This window comes from Rattus norvegicus, chromosome 1 (genome assembly GCF_036323735.1).
Source record: "Rattus norvegicus strain BN/NHsdMcwi chromosome 1, GRCr8, whole genome shotgun sequence".
Lineage (NCBI taxonomy): Eukaryota > Metazoa > Chordata > Mammalia > Rodentia > Muridae > Rattus > Rattus norvegicus.
Window position 1 is genome coordinate 50,283,833 of NC_086019.1, and position 5,302 is coordinate 50,289,134.

At 50.3% G+C, this 5,302-nt stretch overlaps 1 long non-coding RNA gene across 2 annotated transcripts; it reads left to right on the plus strand.

Annotated features, from left to right (window-relative positions):
- The first annotated feature begins 314 nt into the window (after window positions 1–314).
- Window positions 315–4,492, plus strand: LOC134482682 (uncharacterized). 2 transcript variants are annotated; one of them, XR_010059092.1, is made up of 4 exons: window positions 315–645; window positions 783–910; window positions 2,317–2,427; window positions 2,815–4,492. It is a non-coding gene; the product is annotated as an uncharacterized LOC134482682 (long non-coding RNA). The 2 variants fall into 2 exon arrangements; XR_010059093.1 differs by having other exon boundaries at window positions 317–550.
- The last annotated feature ends 810 nt before the right edge of the window (window positions 4,493–5,302 follow it).

Here is a 5,302-nt window from a genome sequence, read left to right on the forward strand (position 1 = left end):
GGAGGAGTGGGGACTGGCTGAAGGGGAGGGCAGTGGCTGGCAGGGCCAACCTTGGGGGGAGGAGTAGCAGGGAGTGGCAGGGAGGGCCAGGCAGGGGTGGCCAGGGGCGGGCAGGGGCGGGGAGTGGCCAGGAGTAGCCAGGTGGTGCAGGCGAGGACTGGAAGGGGCGGGCAGGGAGCAGGTAGGGGCCGGCAGGGGCGGGCTTGGGCTGGCAGGGGCCGGGAATGTTGGAGACGGGCGGGGAGGGGGGAGGGGCGGGCAGGGGCGGAGCCGAGCGGGCAGGGGCGGAGCGGGGCGGGCAGAGGCGGGGAGGGGCGGAGCGGGGCGGGCAGGGGCCCGCAGGGGCCGGCAGAAGCGGGCAGGGGCGGCAGGGGCGGGCAGGGCCTTGCTGGGCCAGGCAGGGGAGGCCTTAGGCTCCTCTCCTGCTCAGCTCCAACTCTGCAAAGTTTGCTTCAACTACAGCCAGAGCTGTGAGGACGCGTGTGGAGTAGCAGGATGAACAGAAGTTCCGACCCGGAGGTCACCGTCTCGGCGGCTCGTTCCTCCATAGGTCAGTGTCCCGGAGGCACCCTACAGGTGCGCAGAGAACCCGGCCAACTGCCCGCGTGCATTCATGATTGTTCATCTCTGACCGTGTGGTGGCAGGTATTGGTGGTCTGACCTCGGGCTCTGGGAAGCCGTGGGCTTGGCAAAGCGCTGATTTAAAGTCCACACTGCATCTGATCCCATCCACCCGCTCCGTGGTCCTCAGGATGCCTTCCCTCTTCCCCATTCCATTGTAGGTTCCTTCAGTGGTGCCCTGTTCACCTTGCCTGTCCACGACCTGGGGACAACTGTCATCAAAGAAGACCTGCAGAGGGCTAAGGTGCCTCCAGAAGAGGTGTCCGAGGCGGACACGTTTTGACCGCAGGTAACTCTTCAATAGACCAGGAAAGGTCTGCTTCATTAGAAACAGAACATTTATTGGCTCTCCCACACCCTATCACCACCACCACCACCACCACCACCACCACCACCACCACCACCACCACCACCACACATTGCTTTGGAGTTCCCTGTGCTAGGATTCTTTCTGTCCCTCCTCCTTCCTGTAGCTGAAGTCAAAGCTTCCTTATGAACGTTTTCCTGAGTGATTTTAGACCAGGGGTGTGACCGCCTTTGCATTGTTAGGAGCAGGGCCAGCCTGATGCACGGGAAAGTATGTATAATTCTCCACATACCCCTAAAATGTCACACAGTCAAGAAAAGTGTGTGAGCCTGACACTGTGCCAGAGCTGCAAGTGAGGCTTCAGCAGAGCCCTTGACCACCATGCTCTATGCTGTTCTTTTTGTTGCTGCTGCTGTTGTTTTAGTTGGGTTTGGGGCTGACCTCAGAACATTTGCACTTTACCTACTGAGCCATCTCGTCAGCCCCATGTCAGCTGTTTTACATCATATTTTCTGTGCATAGGTGTTGTGTTTGCATAGATGTTGCGATCCCCTGTGTGTCAGTGGAGGTGTCGGATCCCCTGGGTCTGGAGTTGTGGTCTGTATTAGGAGCCTCCATGTGAGTGTGAGGGAACCAAACCTGGGTCCCTAGAAGAGCAGCTAGTGCTGCCTGCCATCTCTGCAGCTTCCAGATCCTTCTAAGTCAGATCCAGTGTGCTGTATTAACTGCACATAGCAGTGGAACAGTTAGACCTAAGGGACTTTTAGCATGCATTCTTTTGGTTTTGAGGCTGAGGCTTGCTCTATCGCCCAGGCTAGCCTTAATGTAGAAAACTTCCCTACCTGAACTTCTAAAGGGCTGCTATTATAGGCAGGTGTGTGTGGGTGTGTGTTTGCACGCACGTGTGCATGTGCAAGCATGCGTGTTGTGTGCGTCCCCACATCTGCCCTGAGAACGTCACCCACCTTTTGAATGGAATCACTTCGCTGAGGGAACTGTGTGTTGAAGGGCACATGAAGGAGCACTCCATAGTGACAGTGGTCCTGATGAGGAATCACTGTGCAGGCTGCCTTAGAGCCACAGGCCACCATGGAACACCCAGCCTCATACTTGGCAGTTTCCTACAGGAGGTGTGTCTTTGAGAAGTATATTATGTATAACTTTTCTTCATTTAAATTAACATTGTCTGTTCGAGCACACACACGTACGTCCTGGTACCCATGGAGGCCACAAGAGGGTGTGTGATACCATAGAACTGAGTTACAGGTGAGCATGGGATCTGAGGTCTGATCCTCATGATAGAGCATCAAGTGTTGTTAACAGTGAACCATCTCTCCAGCAACTCAAGCAGAATTTTCTTAGTAATGAATGGTTTGACCTCCCTGTAGGTTGCAAAGGCAGGCTGGTCCCTGGAGGATGTTGACGTATTTGAAATCAATGAAGCCTTTGCAGCAGTGTCTGCAGCAATAGCTAGAGAACTTGGATTAAACCCCGAGAAGGTAACCAACCCGAAGCTGTGTTTGCCCATGAGCTTGCACGGTCCGTGTTTAGAGCTGTGAAGTATAAGAAATGAGGTCATTCCCCATGACTGCTCACCTTGGCTAGAGATGAACAAGCACAAGTTAATTTTCGGTTGGGATTTTGTAGCTTTTCACAACAAGGAACTGAGTGTGTTAGGTCACATCAGAATCAGTGGAACAGTCTAGAAACTCAGGAGGCAGCAGATGTCACACAGGCATTGCTTCTTCCTAAGCTTTACAGTGAAAGTTGAGTTTGAAAGGATAGTTTGCTAGCATAACACTGGGGGTAGGGTGGGGTGAGATAAAACAGTTGTTAGCCTGTGTTCAGAGGACTGACTTAAGACTTAAAGCTCTTCTTCTCTACAGGTGAACATCAATGGAGGAGTCATTGCCTTGGGCCATCCTCTGGGAGCATCTGTCTGTATGATTCTAGTGACCTTGTTACACACCCTGGAGAGAGTGGGTGGGACTCGTGGTGTTGCAGCCCTGTGCACTGGGGTTGGGATGGGGATGGCAATGTGTGTTCAGAGAGGATGAGCCACACCCTTACAGTTCTCATTAAAACACTAAACAGAACGTGCGAACAGTTCAGACTTAAGGGACTTTTAGCATGCATTCTTTTAGTTTTGAGGCTGAGCCTTGCTCTATAGACCAGGGTAGCATTAATGTAGATAGCTGCCCTTCCTGAGCTTCTAAAGTGCTGCTATTATAGGTGTGTGTGTGTGTGTGTGTGTGTGTGTGTGTGTGTGTGTGTGTATCTGTGCATGTGCGGGCTCGTCTGTGTGTTCATGTGCGTGTGCGTGCATGCGTGTTGTGTGTGTTCTCACATCTGCCTAGAGAACGTCAGGCACCTTTTGAATGGAATCAGTTCGCTGAGGGAACTGTGTGTTGAAGGGAGCATGAAGGAGCCCTCCATACTGACAGTGGTCCCGCTGAGGAATCACTGTGCCGGCTGACTTAGAGCCACAGGCCACCATGGAACACCCAGCCTCACAGTGGCCATTTCCTACAAGACGTGTGTCTTTGAGGACTGTATTATGTATATGTTTTCTTCATTTAAATTAACATTGTGTGTGTGTGCACACACTCGCACACACTGGTATCCATAGCGGCCACAAGAGGGTGTGTGATACCACAGAACTGAGTTACAGGTGAGCATGGGATCTGAGGTTTGGTCCTCATGATAGAGCATCAAGTGTTGTTAACAGTGAACCATCTCTCCAGCAACTGAAGCATAATTTTGTTACTATTTTGTTACTATTTGATACAGTTCTCATTAAAACACTAAACAGAATGTGAGACCAGAGGACCAACCTGAGGACAGGAACCCAGGTCGACAGCTTGCTCTACTTTAGTGTGAGACACCCAAGGCTAAGACGTTGAGACATTGCATTTGACACTGTTATTAAACAGGGAAATCCAGTCAGTCATCAAGGGCTCCAGAGTGAACGACAGTTTCATAATTTCCATGTTTATTGTCTTTGCTTTCGGGGTATAGTTTTCTCTGATCAATGCTTTGTTTGTTTGTTTGTTTTTGAGTCAGGGTGTCACCATATAGCCTGAAAATCGTTTTGTAGATGAGGTTGGCTTTGAACTCCCAGAGATCCACCTTTCTGTGCCACCTGAGTACTTTAATTAAATTCATGCGCCCTGATGCAGGGTCCTGAAATGATCCATTCAAGGAATGGGGATGTGGCTTCTGGTTTGAACTTCAGACTCTTCGCTCAAACACCCCTGCTTGCTTGTTGTATTGTGGTTTCCCATTGATCAAACCAAGACCAATCCTGTAATGGAAATTGGATTCAGTGGCCTCTTCTAAGCTGAGGTGGTGGGGTAGGTATTCTAGCTATTCTAGTCAGAAGATTGCCCATCCCAACCAGTGTGCCTCTGGTTTGTTGGAAAGTGAGCAGCAAGCACCTTCCCTGCATTTGTTTCTCTGCTTGACCAGAGCGACAGTACTTGATTCAAACGTCTACTCTGACTTCCCCAAAATGATGAACTGTTACTGGAATTGAAAGCCAAATAAACTCTTCCCTCCCTTGCATTGCTTCTCATCAGTGAGTTTGATCATGAAAAGAGAAACAAAGCCAGAGCTTAGGATGTGGTTAGGACAGCCAGCTTCAACAGAGAAGCCTTAGTGTGCAGCATGTTACTGAGAAGTCACTTTGGGATCATTTCTGATAAGCCGTATGTTACTCAGATGAACCTGCAAGGGGGTAGTCACATGTGCTGTGGAAATCATAAGCAAACTATAAGAGAGACATTGCAGAAGTCAGTTATTGAAGCCATGTGTCACATCTGCATGACTGGTCGGGTGACAGGACAAATACACATCAGCAATCCCCTAAGAGCATCAGGGAGTAGAAAGTTCCTACCCAAGTAATGTCCCAGCATCTGGAGTCAGAACAGGGGCATCCCTAACAGGACTACAGACAACACAGTGTGCAGTAACCTGCATGGCCAGATGTGTCACTGCATAGCACGTAGTTAATGAAAAGAAGTCATGTCAGTCCCTGGAGGGCCAGGGCTACACATCAGGAACATGTTGTGCCTCTACCTCAGGAACATGCAATACGGTTTTACAAATATTTAACAGAAATAAGCAGATGTGTTCCACTGTTTGTATATGCACATTGGCGACAGGCGAGCATGAAACTCCCTGGAACAGACTTGTGATCCACCATGTGGGGGCTAGGACTAAACCCATGTCCTCCAGAAGAACAACTAGTGTAGGTGCCTGAGCCGCCAGTGTGTGAATATCGGGCGTAGTTCTGCGGGTTGAAAGGAAACACATAACACGGGTCACCCGTTTTCAGAGAGTGCCACAAACGCTTTACTGAGATCTCCTTATGTA